This window comes from Staurois parvus, unplaced genomic scaffold, assembly GCF_062004578.1.
Source record: "Staurois parvus isolate SC_StPar_1 unplaced genomic scaffold, SC_StPar_1.0 ptg002768l, whole genome shotgun sequence".
Lineage (NCBI taxonomy): Eukaryota > Metazoa > Chordata > Amphibia > Anura > Ranidae > Staurois > Staurois parvus.
This window is the reverse complement of record NW_028320564.1, coordinates 21763-34889: the sequence shown is the minus strand read 5'-3', so window position 1 is coordinate 34889 and position 13127 is coordinate 21763. Positions and strand designations below refer to the sequence as shown.

At 46.8% G+C, this 13127-nt stretch overlaps 1 long non-coding RNA gene across 1 annotated transcript; it reads right to left on the bottom strand.

Annotated features, from left to right (window-relative positions):
• Positions 1-3543: 3543 nt before the first annotated feature.
• On the bottom strand, positions 3544-12949 carry LOC149429156 (uncharacterized). Its single transcript, XR_016310594.1, has 2 exons — positions 12411-12949; positions 3544-4625 (listed from the first exon to the last, which is right to left on the bottom strand). It is a non-coding gene; the product is annotated as an uncharacterized LOC149429156 (long non-coding RNA).
• Between the last annotated feature and the right edge of the window lie 178 nt (positions 12950-13127).

Genomic DNA, 13127 nt, shown 5'->3' with positions numbered 1-13127 from the left:
GCAGGCAGGGAGGGGCATTGCATAAGAATGTGCAGGGGGGTGGGGCGATGGTAAACACATCAGGATTACCAGCCCCTTCCTTTCTTGAATGAAGACAGTGAGCAATCGCTGCTGTGTTTATTCATCACTGAAGCATAGTTTTTACTTTTCTATGCTTCTGTTTATAAATAAATAGAAAGCAGAAGCTTCCTAATTATCTGCGGTGCACCTGAGGCTGCAGAGAAAAAATAATAAAGACTCCATCCTCAGTCCCTTTTTCTGCGTCTCAATAAAGATTTTGGTGGTCTATTTGGACTCCTGATATTTATTATTATTTATTTATTTCAGGTACTTATATAGCGCCATCAATTTACGCAGCGCTTTACATATATATTGTACATTCACATCAGTCCCTAACCCTCAAGGGGCGTACAATCTAAGGTCCCTAACTCACATTCATACATACTAGGGACAATTTAGACAGGAGCCAATTAACCTAGCAGCATGTCTTTGGAGTGTGGAAGGAAACCCACGCAGGCACAGGGAGAACATGCAAACTCCAGGCAGGAGGTGCCGTGGCTGGGATTCGAACCAACGACCCTAGTACTGCCAGGCGGAAGTGCAAACCATTTAGCCACTGTGCTGCCCACTGATATCTCACCAAAGATCCCCCAACAGGGCTGTAATAATAACCTTGCAACACAAAAAAAAAAATTCCTTATTCACAGGGGGCATCCCACAGCAAATACCCAGGAGAAGCTGTTTTAACCTGCTTGGGGATGCACAGATGTTCAATGCAGGCAGTCTGACTGATGTCCCAATGGACATCCATGAGGGATCCATAATAGATAAAAAAAAAAACTAATAAATCAAATAACAATAATAGATAATACATAAAATATTGACTGTATCAATAAACATTATAGGTAAAATACAAAAAAAAATCTAAAAATAGATAAAACAATAAAAGACAATAATAAACAATATGAATAATAAAATATTAAGAACATATGTAATCAATAAACTAAGACAGTAATAAATAACAGATATAAAAGTAATAAAATAGTAATCAATACTATATTAATAGATATCAATAATAATAAAATGATAAATAAAAGTCAATAATAACACCAGATATAATCAATAATAATAGATAATAAATAAAATAATAGCAATAATAAAAAAAATAAACTCCCTCGGCCTCAGAGATTCTGCTCTCTCCTGGCTCTCATCCTACCTGTCACAACGCTCTTTCAGCGTTACCTATAATGCTACCACCTCCCTCTCACTCCCCCTCTCTGTTGGGGTCCCTCAAGGCTCTGTCCTCGGGCCCCTTCTCTTCTCCATCTACACCTCCTCCTTTGGCCAACTCATACACTCTCACGGCTTCAACTACCACCTCTATGCCGACGACACACAAATCTATCTCTCAACCCCCCACCTCACCCCCTCGGTCTCCTCCCGAATCACACACCTGTTGAGCGACATATCAGACTGGATGTCGCTCCACTTCCTTAAACTGAACCTCTCCAAAACCGAGTTTCTTGTCTTCCCCCCAGCCCGGACACCACCCCCCCATTGACTTCTCTATCACATCGAACAATGCTACCATCAAACCCGCCCCGCAGGCCAGAGTACTTGGGTGTCATTTTGGACTCCAACCTATCCTCCCAGCCCCAAGTCCACTCTTTAACAAACTCGTGCAGACTCCACCTCCGCAACATCGCCCAAATCCGCACGTTCCTAACTCCAGAAACCACTAAACAGCTCATCCACTCCCTCATCATATCACGACTCGACTACTGCAACTCCCTCCTTACTGGCCTGCCTCGCCGCTGGCTATCCCCGCTTCAGTCCATCCTGAATACGGCTGCCAGACTCATTCACCTTTCCAACCGCTCCGTTTCCGCCACCCCCCTCTGCCAATCCCTCCACTGGCTTCCGATTGCGCAACGGATCAAATTCAAAATCCTAACGCTGACGTACAAAGCTGTCCACCATACTGCCCCGAAATACATCACTGACCTAATATCCAAGTACCGCCCAGCACGCACACTCCGCTCCTCACAAGACCTCCTTCTCTCTAGTTCCCTGGTCTCCTCCTCCCATGCCTGCCTCCAGGACTTCTCCAGGGTGTCACCCATCCTCTGGAACTCCCTGCCCCAACCCATCAGATTATCACCTACTCTCCTCTCCTTTAGGCGCACCCTGAAAACCCATCTCTTCAGGGAAGCCTACACCACCCCCTGCTAACTTGCCGACCTCCTCCACTCTGCCTACCACTCCATCCCCCCCAGCTATCTCCTCCTGTGCCACCATCCCCTCCCTCCTAGATTGTAAGCTCGAAAGAGCAGGGCCCTCAATCCCCTCATGTTTTGTATTGTATTGGTATTGTTCTGTCACATGTTCTGTCCCCCTCTGTAATGTACAGCACTGAGCGAACTATTGGCGCTTTATAAATACTGTATAATAATAATAATAAAGGGTGGGCCAACTCAGTACTGAACCCTACGGACTAAGACTGGGATGCCAGTGTGCGTGTAAAGGCAGGTGTCCCAATACTTTTGGTAATATACTGTATATAGCCTGCTTTTCTACTGGTTTTATAGCAGGAGCCTAGGAGGAAGCCTCCATGATGTCCCCTGCATTCTTTAGCGCCCAGCACCCTTTGGCCTATGCTGTCGGCGTCCAGCAATAAGTATCAGCCCTGCCCTTTCTCTTGCGCCTCTGAGGCCGAAACCAGAAGCCTCTGGTGCAGAGAGGACATGACATCCCCCAGAATCATGACACCCAGCATCTTCCAGGCTAGCTGCGTCACATCCGGCCTCCAGGAAGGCACTCCCTCAGCACTGCCTGACCTAAACGCGCCAAGGATGGATGCCATTCTAACCAGCTCCTTCACTGGCACTGGAAAGAGGTAGAAGCGGGTACATTCCTACACCGATGCAGAGGGGACTTGAGGCCAAAAAGTAAAGAACTGCAGGTGAGGGCACATTTCCTGGGCAGCCCTTGAGACATGGCTTGCTGCTTAAAAAGCAGTTCTTCTAGTCAACATGCTTTTTCCAGACAGAGTAAACACAAAATGGCCATGTTCCTGTAGGACCATCTTAAGAAGCTTGAAGCAATGTGTTTGTTTCCTGTCCTGGTTGAAGGAGCTCAATCGTTCAAGGTCTGTCCTGGAAGACAACCGGGGGGGAAAAAATTATATACATTTCATTTGTGTACAGTGTTGCATGACCAAGAAATTGCTAGTTAAAGCTGCAGTGCTGAAAAGCAAAAAAGTGCCATGATCATGAAGGGGTTAAAACCTTCTGGAGATTAAGTGGTTAAAGTCTAATTTGGCCAGGTTTTGAGCCTCTCTGTTGGTCTGTTATTATAAAGACTTCAGGTTGATTTGTATTTTTATATAAAAGTTTTTTTTCCCCCAATGATATCCCTAGTTCCAATTCACATGGAATCTGTATACAGCATTGTTCAATTAAAAAAAATGCAGTTCCAAAGCCACCCATTTACAAATACCACAAATGCATAACAGTTCATAAGGAAAAAACTATTACTGCAAACTTGAGAAAGTACTTTAATTCGTTTTAAAATTAAGTTTTAATTTTACATTTTAGATCTAAAAGAGAACACATGCAGCAAGTGAATATTAAGAATTCTGCTGGAACCAACTGTTTAAATTATATGTACAGAGAGGATTACTATCAAAACTAGTAACCTTCAGTGAGGCTATTTACAGAATTTACAAAAAAAAAAAAAAGGACAAAGTGTATCAGTACAACAAAGGCAACATGAAAATTAGCATACTGTGGTATTCTGAGACTTGTATCGAATAAAGCTTTCAGAAGCAAAAAGCTACCAAAAATACTCTTTCCAGTCCACAAGAAAACATGTCACCAAAATAAATTTACAATATTAGGTACAGAAGCAGAATACCAAGGTGAACATTTAAAAATAGCATTGTACACTACAATTTCATAAAACTGAAGGGAAGAAACAAATTAACATACTGCCCACAAGTTTCACCTTTGAACCTTGAAAACTTCAGGTGACATCTGGCTGGTTGCTTTGGGCATGCAAATTAATATCTTTTCTTTCACGCCCAGATAATCCTCTCCCAAAGGGTGACCAATCACAGAGCTACCAGGGATATAGAAATATCAGCATTGTGTCCTGGAACTGCTCTATACAATAAAGACTTGTTTTAAATAACACTTTCATTCTTTGTCTTAAACTTACAATAATGAATCAATATGTTTAAACATCTAGTTGAAGCAGTGTATAGAGTGGTACAACTCAAAGAGGAACAAAACATGATGGATCTCTTACAAATGTAGGCAGTCTTTGTATTAAAAAAGCTTCATCAGAAGGAAGTAAAAGCGTCCTGATAAATGGCAATTTCACAGGACACGTGGAGCTGAACTAAACAGAGCTGTCGTGAGGTGGTGAACTCCATCGTGACTGCAGATGCCGAAGAATGCTGTTCGATATCGTCCCAAGTTTTTCCTGCATTTCAAAAAGCTGGCTTCCAGAATATTTTCCAAGCTCCTCTGTAGTCACCAACAAAGAAAGTGTACTAATCTGTGCAGCAAGGTCTAGGGTGGCTGCAGATTCTACAGGTGCTGTGGCAGATGCTTCAGGCAGGTCTGTAAAGCAAGCAAGGATTAGTTATGGTGAAGTAACTGAAAAAAAAAACTCATGAAATACGCCAATACTCTAGGGGTCACCATACATGTTACAATCTGACTGCAATACATCAAAACATAATAGGAGAACCTTCCTAAACTTTCCAGTCAGTTTGTATTCAATCAAGCCCTTGCATTACATAATTGGTAGATCCAAAAGAAGACTACAATAAGATATTGGCAGAAAGTCAGTGCAAAAAATGCCCATCAGTAGTTTGATTTGCAGAGACACCCAATGTGGTTGTTCAAAGGATAGGCAGGAGTCGTCTGCTTTAGTAGAACATCCAATTACTTTATTTCACCAAATACATTTTTTTATTATTATTATGAACTACCACATCGGACACCTCAGCCAATCGGAACTACCGAGAGCCTTTTATGTGCTGGCTCTTCCTATCAATGCGTTCACCCACCTGAGAACCCCCACAGAACGGGAATGCCCGAGGCATAGACCGTGTCCACACTGTGCACTAGGAATGCTGCATGTCCCCCACCCCCCTTGCTGGGTGACCAGTCAACAGCTGCAAGTCCATTTTGACCTTTTTCTTTTTATTGTGGAACCGTTGTACCCTTGTTTCTGAGTTTAGTACACGATAAGGGCTCTCCCACCTCCCTCTCTTTTTCAATGGAAACGAAAGACCCCTGGTCAGCTCCTCAGGATATTTCAGTCTACAATGTTCCACCAAACCCCAGACCCTACAATAAGATTGTAATGTGTGTGGAAAGCTTTACAACTATCGGTGGTCACCTTTTTAGAGTCTCAATTGTAATATACAGTAGTATCAATGGTACTTGCACAGCACTGCCATACAGTACGTGCCTAAACTGGAAAATACAGGAATGGAAAGAGCTTGGGAGGAATGGTGGAACTAAAATCGCAGCAATCTGCTGCAATGTTGCAGGCTCAGAATTCATGGAATTACGCAGCCTGGATCAGACAGAATTAAACTGAGAACAGAATAGATTAAATGGCCTATAACCTGGACTGCTTTTTTTTAATTTTAATTGAGGCAATCTTTAAATTCAATTTTAAAAAGCAAGAAAAATTAGCAGATTAATAATTTAAAGCCCCATAGCTTTAAGTACAGCTCACGGGTCTTAAAAAGCAGCTTCATCATTAAGCGTAGGTTCCACAACTTCGCAGTTCTGCGTGTCACGTTTGCAAGGGCACAGCTGCGTTTCCTGCAATCTTTTTTAAAAACATGGATGCACAGAAATCACATGGTGCTTTGACACCACTTTCCTTAAAGCAACACACTTTTTGTGCGGCTGCGGGAACGTGTGCGATTTACACACACAGTCCTATGGAAATCTATGGAAAGAACTAAAGATCAGAGTTCACAGAAGAGGCCCACAGAACCTTCAAGATTAGAAGACCGCTTGTGTGGAAGAATGGGCCAAAAATCACACCTGAGCAATGCAATGCGACTAGTTTCTCCATATAGGAGGCATCTTGAAGCTGTCATTACCAACAAGGATTTTGGATGAATTATTTTTTTTTTTTTGTATGCACGGATTATTACTAACATGTGGTGAAAACGCAGTTATTTACCTGTTAACTGTATTTCCAGGAATCTTCTAGGACAGCTTCACTTGAGAGGAGTTGAATAGAAATACATACATTAGGGTGGGCCCCTTGCTTGTAGGACCTTACTGCCGAACGCCTGGTCATTGCTGCCAATCAGATCCAATCTGTAGTGCTTAGCAAAGGTGGCGAAACTGGACCACGTTGCGGCTCTGCAGATCTGTCCGGGGGAGGCCCCAGCCTTTTCCGCCCAGGAGACCGCGGTGGCCCTTGTCGAGTGTGCTTTTAGGCTGGCCGGAGGTGACAGGGCCGCAGTTCTATAACCTTCTGAGATTGCCTCTCTTATCCACCTTGCGATGGTGCCTTTGGAGGCACTGTCCCCCTTCTTTGGACCCTGGAATAGGATGAAAAGACGGGACAAACGTCTCCATGCTTTTGTGCGTTCGATGTACGCAATCAAACATCTTCTCACATCGATTTTGCTATAGTCCCCTTCTTCCGTGCTGCCTGGGATGACATCAAGGGAAGGTATTATTTCCTGTGACCTATGGAAATGTGACGCGACCTTAGGTAGAAATGCCGCATCTGTGCGGAGGATGATTCTGTCCAACAGGACCGTGCAGTATGGTTCGATCACTGATAGAGCCTGCAATTCGCTGACTCTGCGGGTGGAAACTAATGCTATAAGGAGGGTAGTTTTCAGAGTTAGAAATATGAGGGAACATTCCTCCAGTGGTTTGAAAGGCCCTTGCTGAAAGCTCTTCAGGACCGTGCCCAGGTCCCATGTGGGGTACTTCGATGTGCACGGGGCTCGGCGCCTGGAGATAGCCCTCAGGAACCTGATTATCAACGGGTCTGCCGCCAACCTCAACTCCAGAAAGCTTGACAAAGCCGCTACCTGCACTTTAAGGGTATTAGCGGCCAGGTTCTTATCCGCCCCGGCTTGGAGGAATTCAAGCACTGTATGCAAGATGGGAGCCTCGGGTTCCTCGTTCCTGTCCTTCCAGGTGGAAAATTTCTTCCAGATTTATCATATATGGCGTTTGTTGATTTCTTCCTTCCGTGCAAGATGGTGGCGACCACTCTTTCAGACAGTCCCTTCTCCACTAGCCTGTCCCGTTCAGAAGCCACGCTGCTAGGGACAGCCTTTCTGGGTGAGGATGTAGCACTCCCCCTTGAGCAAGTAAATCGTGTGAAGGTGTATTATCCATGGGTCTGTTAAGCTTAGTTCCCTCAGCCGGGAGAACCATGATCTTTTGGGCCAAAATGGTGCAATCAGGATGACCGTGGCTTGAGATGACTGGATCTTCTGTACCACCTTTGGTAATAATCTGAACGGAGGAAAGGCATAGAGGAGGTTTCCTTCCCAATGCTGGGCTAGCGCGTCTATCCCTGCACTCCTGGGGTCCTTCTGCAGGCAGAAGTATCTCTCCAGATTCATATTTTGGCTGTTGGCGAAGAGATCCGTAGAGGGGGTGCCCCATCTGGCGCATATTTGATTGAATGCTGGACGGCTGAGGCACCATTCTGTCTGGGTGACCTCTTTCCGACTCAACTGGTCCGCCAACTGGTTCAGATTCCCTTTTAGATGCACCGCAGTGATGGACTCTAGGTTCCTGCCCAGGTCAGGAGGGTTCCTGCCAATTCCATCAGCCTCGGGGACCTCGTGCCCCCCTGCCTGTTCAAGTATGCTACTGCCATTGTGTTGTTGGATAGAATCTGGACTTCTCTCCCCGCTATCCTCTCCTGAAAAGCCGTAAGCGCTTTGAAGATTGCCGACAGCTCCTTGTAGTTCGATGATTTCCTTGACTTTTCTGCATCCCATCTGCCCTGGGCTAGGCAGTCTCCCATATGAGCACCCCACACCTGGTCATGCTTGCATCCGTGGTGATCCTCACTGGGCTGGCTTGCTTCCATTTCCTTCCCGCCTCCAAGGTGTGGATGTTCCCCCACCACCTTAGTGATTCCCTCACCTTGTGCGTGAGGCAGATCCTGGAATTCAGACCTGCTTGGCTGCCATCCCAGTGGGAGAGGGTGTGATTCTGTAGTACCCTGGAGTGGAGCTGTGCCCATTGCACCCCTGGCATTGCGGCTGTCATGCTCCCGACTAGCTTCATTGTGGTCCTTACTGTGCAGGTCGACATCCTCCGGAAGGCTCTCGTGTCTTGCTGCGGTTTGAGAGCTTTTTCCGTTGTCAGGTATGAGCAAACATTTGCGGAGTCCAGGACATACCCCAAGTACGTGATCCTCCTGGAGGTTACTAGCTGTGATTTTTCCTCGTTCATCAACCACCCCAAGCTCTCTAGAAAAGATATTGTGCGTTCGACGTGGGACCCCAGCAATCTTTCTGTATCTGAAAATAGAAGCAGGTCGTCCAAGTAGGGGATGATATTTATTCCTTCCAGCCTCAAGACGCTTAGGGGTTCCGCCAGGATCTTGGTAAATATCCTTGGAGCTGATGACAGGCCAAAGGGGAGTGCATTGAACTGAAACAGAATCGTTCTTTTTGCGCCTTCCAGGAACTTCCTCGATTCCTCCCTTATCGGGACGTGCAGATATGCATCTTTCAAATCTATTGAGGCCATGAATGCTCCTGGCGACAAGAGTTCTTTTAACGTGTATAAGGTCTCCATGCAGAACTTCATGGGTCTCACGAACTTGTTTACCTTCTTCAGATTTAGTATCATCCTGTAGGTACCGGACGACTTCTTCCTTAGGAAGAAATGGGAGTAGAACCCACTTCCCTTCTCTTCCTCCTCCAGCTGGCAAATCACATTCTGCCTGAGCATCCCTTCCAGGAGGTCCACCAATGCATCTGCCTTCTCCCTGTCCCTTGGCAGGGGTGCTGCAAAGAATCTTTGAGGGGGGGGCCTTAAAAACTCTATTTTGTAACCTCTGCGAATGGCCTCTAGAATGTAAGTGTTCTGGGTGATCTTCAGCCATTGTGTGTGGAAGTGCCCCAGCCTGCCTCCCACCTGGCTTCTCCAATCACTTGGGCTGGGTCTTGGGTCTATTCTGGTTGGGGTTGTAGAGGAAACCTCCCCTGCCCCTTGACTCGTTCCTGCCCCTCCCTGCGCCCCCGCCTGTGCGCTGGCTTTGAAATCGTCGTGTACTGCCTGTTGAGGAGAAACCCCTTTCATCCTACTTGCCTGCTGGGGACTGGAAAGCTCTTCTTTTTTTAATCGGCCGACCTTTCCAAGACCGAAGTTAGTACCGGCCCGAAGAGGAGTTTTCCCTCGAAGGGGAGACCGCAGAGTTTGGACTTAGAGGCAAGGTCCCCCTGCCAAGACTTTAGCCAGATAGCTCTTCTCGCGGAATTTATGAGTGCCGTTGATCTAGCTAAGAATCTGATCGTTTCTGCTGATGCGTCTGCAATAAAAGCCACCGCTTTTTCCAGTACCGGCAGCGACTTCAGGATTTCCTCCGCCGGGGTGCCTTGTTCCAGGTGCGAGCGGAGCTGCCCCAACCATACATCCAAAGTTATGGAGACACACGTCGTTGCAACTGCTGGCTTGAAATTCACCGCGGACGCTTCCCATGCCCTCCTCAGGAATGTATCTGCTTTCCGGTCCATTGGGTCATTCAGGGACCCGCTGTCCTCGAAGGACAGGTCCGTCGCTTTCGAGATTCTAGAAAGGGGGGCATCTGGCTTCGGGCAGATTTCCCACACGAAAGCGTCTTCTTCCTTGAACGGGAATCGCCTCTTAAGGTTCTTGGGAAAGAAAGCCTTTTTCTCCGGCTCTTCCCATTCCCTCCTGATAGTGGACCATAGGGCAGGGTGCACTGGGAATGTGCGGCTGCTCTTTGTAGCCCTGCGTACAGCTGGTCATGGAGAGAGAGGTCCTGCTGTTCCTCCTCCAGATCCAGAGTCTCGTAGATCACTTTCAGAAGGCCCTCCGTGTCTTCTGCCTGAAAAAGGAATCTTTGTGCTTTTGGGTCATGATCCTCGACCTCGCCTTCCTCCGAGTCTGAAGTACTCGACGGTTCGGCTCCCCTTGCGACAGTTACCTGGTCCTGCTTCCTCTTTTTCCCCCCCTGGGCATTGCCTGAAGTGCCCGGTCGGGGCTCGTCCTGGGCCGGTCCCTGCTTCTGCTCCCTAAAGCTCTGAAAAGTCTTGGACATCTCTTGCATCATGTTCTGTAAGAAATCCTTAAAGAGGGACCCAGACTCCTTTTTGATAAGCTTATCTATGCAGTCTTGGCAGAGTTGCTTCCGCCAAGAACTCGCCAGCCTCTTTCTGCAAGTGGCGCATTTCTTTTTCAGCTCGCAAGGAGCTTCTCTTTCCCCTCTATCCTCCTCCTGTGGGCCCATCTGGGGACAAGGAGACATAGGTATTCATCAACCGCGGAGGCTCCCCCCCCAGGGATTTCCCCCCCCCGTGCACTCCCCCAACATCCTAAAAAGTCAGCAGTGGGGGGGGGAGATGAGTGTGGAGGTGCCCAAGGGTCCCAGAGGGGGGAGGGGAGGGGGCGAGTGGCGGCCAAAGGAGGCCCTTACCTTGCCGCAGGCCTCCCCCGGCCCAGACAGATCTGCCGCGAACTCCTCCTCAGTGCGGCGGTTTTTCACGGTTTGGCGGGCTCTGCCCCCTCCCTGGGGTCCCTGCGTGCCGACCTTCCTCTCACGGCCACACGTGGAAAAGCGGCCGTGGTGTGGGCTCGTTCCGCGGTCCGCCGCCCATTTCCAACATGGCGGCCGCAGCTCCATGCTTCCTGCGCCGGAAGTGACGCCGTCCCGCGCCCGGAAGTGACGCGTTTGCGGTGTCCTGACCCCGACAGCCTCACCCCCTGGCCATGCTGCCGGGATCCTGGAACAGGCAGGACTTACCTCAGCCCCCCCAGGGAGAGCCCCGCTGGGACCATCCGGGGTCTGTCACCCCCCCCCGAAGGGTCTGTCCATAGGATGAGCCTGGCTGAAAACCCCCTTACAAGGCCCCTGCCTTCCTTAGAGAAAGGAGGAAGGGGGGGCCTCAGCCAGGGGCCCTCTGTACCTCGCCAGACAGCCGGGAAAAAAATAAAAAACCGGTGTAGCTACGTCCTGGCCGGAGGAAACACTAATACTGAGGGCCCACTGGGAGAGAGGATACTTATAAAGGGGAAAAGGTGGAGCGGGTGTTTCCTGGGAGGAGCCCCATCTCTCAAGTGAAGCTGTCCTAGAAGATGACTCGGGAAAATTTTATGTCAATAGCACCTTTAGAAATATATTTACCTAGAAAAACGGTGACGTTTTCAATACTTATTTTACCCGCTGTACTATTAAAACCTGTTTTTTTTTTTCAGGATTTGAGTGCAATGACTACACTTCTGCTTCCCCAGAATACCCTGAGAACACGACAGTGTCGTATGTCACGACAACAGACCCTCTCTGCACTCCAATCCCTGCCCATCAGAGCAGATCACATGCAGACAGTTTGCTTACAAAAACAAGGACACGCCCATGAGACACACCCACTATGCAGAAATGCTGCATTGCGTGCTGGGAAATGTAGTTTCTTACTTCAATTATAGGGCTTATTTGCAAGGTGAAGCACTAGATTACATTAAGGCAGCACAAATGCCGGTCAGACACTTAGATGTCTATTTTCCAGCAATTGCTGATGCATGCATGTTACCCTACGCCTGTTAAGACCTTAAAATGTACTATGAATGCAGTTAGCCAGAAATTAAACCTATGACTACCAATCTCAAGTACGATCCCCATTCTTGCATGAGAGATTTTCCGCAAAAATGTATGGGTGTCAACTGTAGGTGAATTCAAATCTAACTGCAGATTTCAGTGAACTTAAGTCATTTGGACCAAGCTGGCATAAACAAATTTACTTCACTTAACAGATGAAGTGGATGTGAGCGCTGTATAAACAGGTATGTCGTCTCAGCCACATACAGCACTGTGTTCCAGCAGCTGTCAAATTGGATTGAGTGCTGCTCAGCCATTCACAGGCGGTTGGGTGCCCTCACAGTCTCCACCTCAGCCTGAGGAACCTTTGTATTCATTCATAGTCCCATAGCCTGAACACAGCAACGCATATGTGGCTGATGCTACATACAGTTTATAGAGGTGCTGCATCTGTTAATGATGTAAACAGTACATTTGGACTAGCTTGGTCCAAACTATTCAAAGTTCACTAAAACCTGGAGATCAGCTTTAATCGCTCATCCCCAATAATCACACATTTTATGTTAAGATTAATCATACACAAAAGGTAAGACTTTTATCCTTCTCACCTTAAAAACTTCAAAGAGACGAGAGAACTGCTTTCCAACCAAGACATTGAAAACGTTCCCATCTTCTCCACTAAGACGGCTACAAAGAGGACAAATGTCAAATTATTACACACAAACTGATATACATTACCCTAAATATTTTATTGTGGAATATAATGTTCTACTTGGAGGAATATTCACCACTAAATAGTTCTAAAGATCAGAATGGAAGATTATACACCATGGGGTTGTTTTAGCTGAATTTGCTTGCCAAAGAGGTAAAGCACTCTGGCAGCTGTCCGCTCTAGTGTGAATTCAGCCTGAAAGGGTTTTGTTATATCTGCTTGATAAGTGCAAAAAATACCTGTTGATCTTGTTAGAAATCTGGTGAGCTGATAACTTACTGTGCACTCTGCTAACTATTATCTCTAAGGTGTACAGAAGCACTCCCCTCCGGTATGTACAATAAGAGAAGGACAGCATTCTGTAGTCCTGTCTTGTTTCTGTTGATACAAAAGGAAGAGTAGGCATTGTCATCCTACGGCAGTTTTGTTACTGGAGAATCATCAGGGGAAAAAATAAACGAAGAAAACTAGTGCAGCCACCACATCTAAGGACTAGAAAGCTGCAATATATTCATTTTTTAGTGGCTTAGATGCACTTTAAGAATAGGCTGTTCAACTAGAAAAGTTGGTATTGAGTGAAAACAGCTCCCCTTGTTCACTAACATTTATTGGC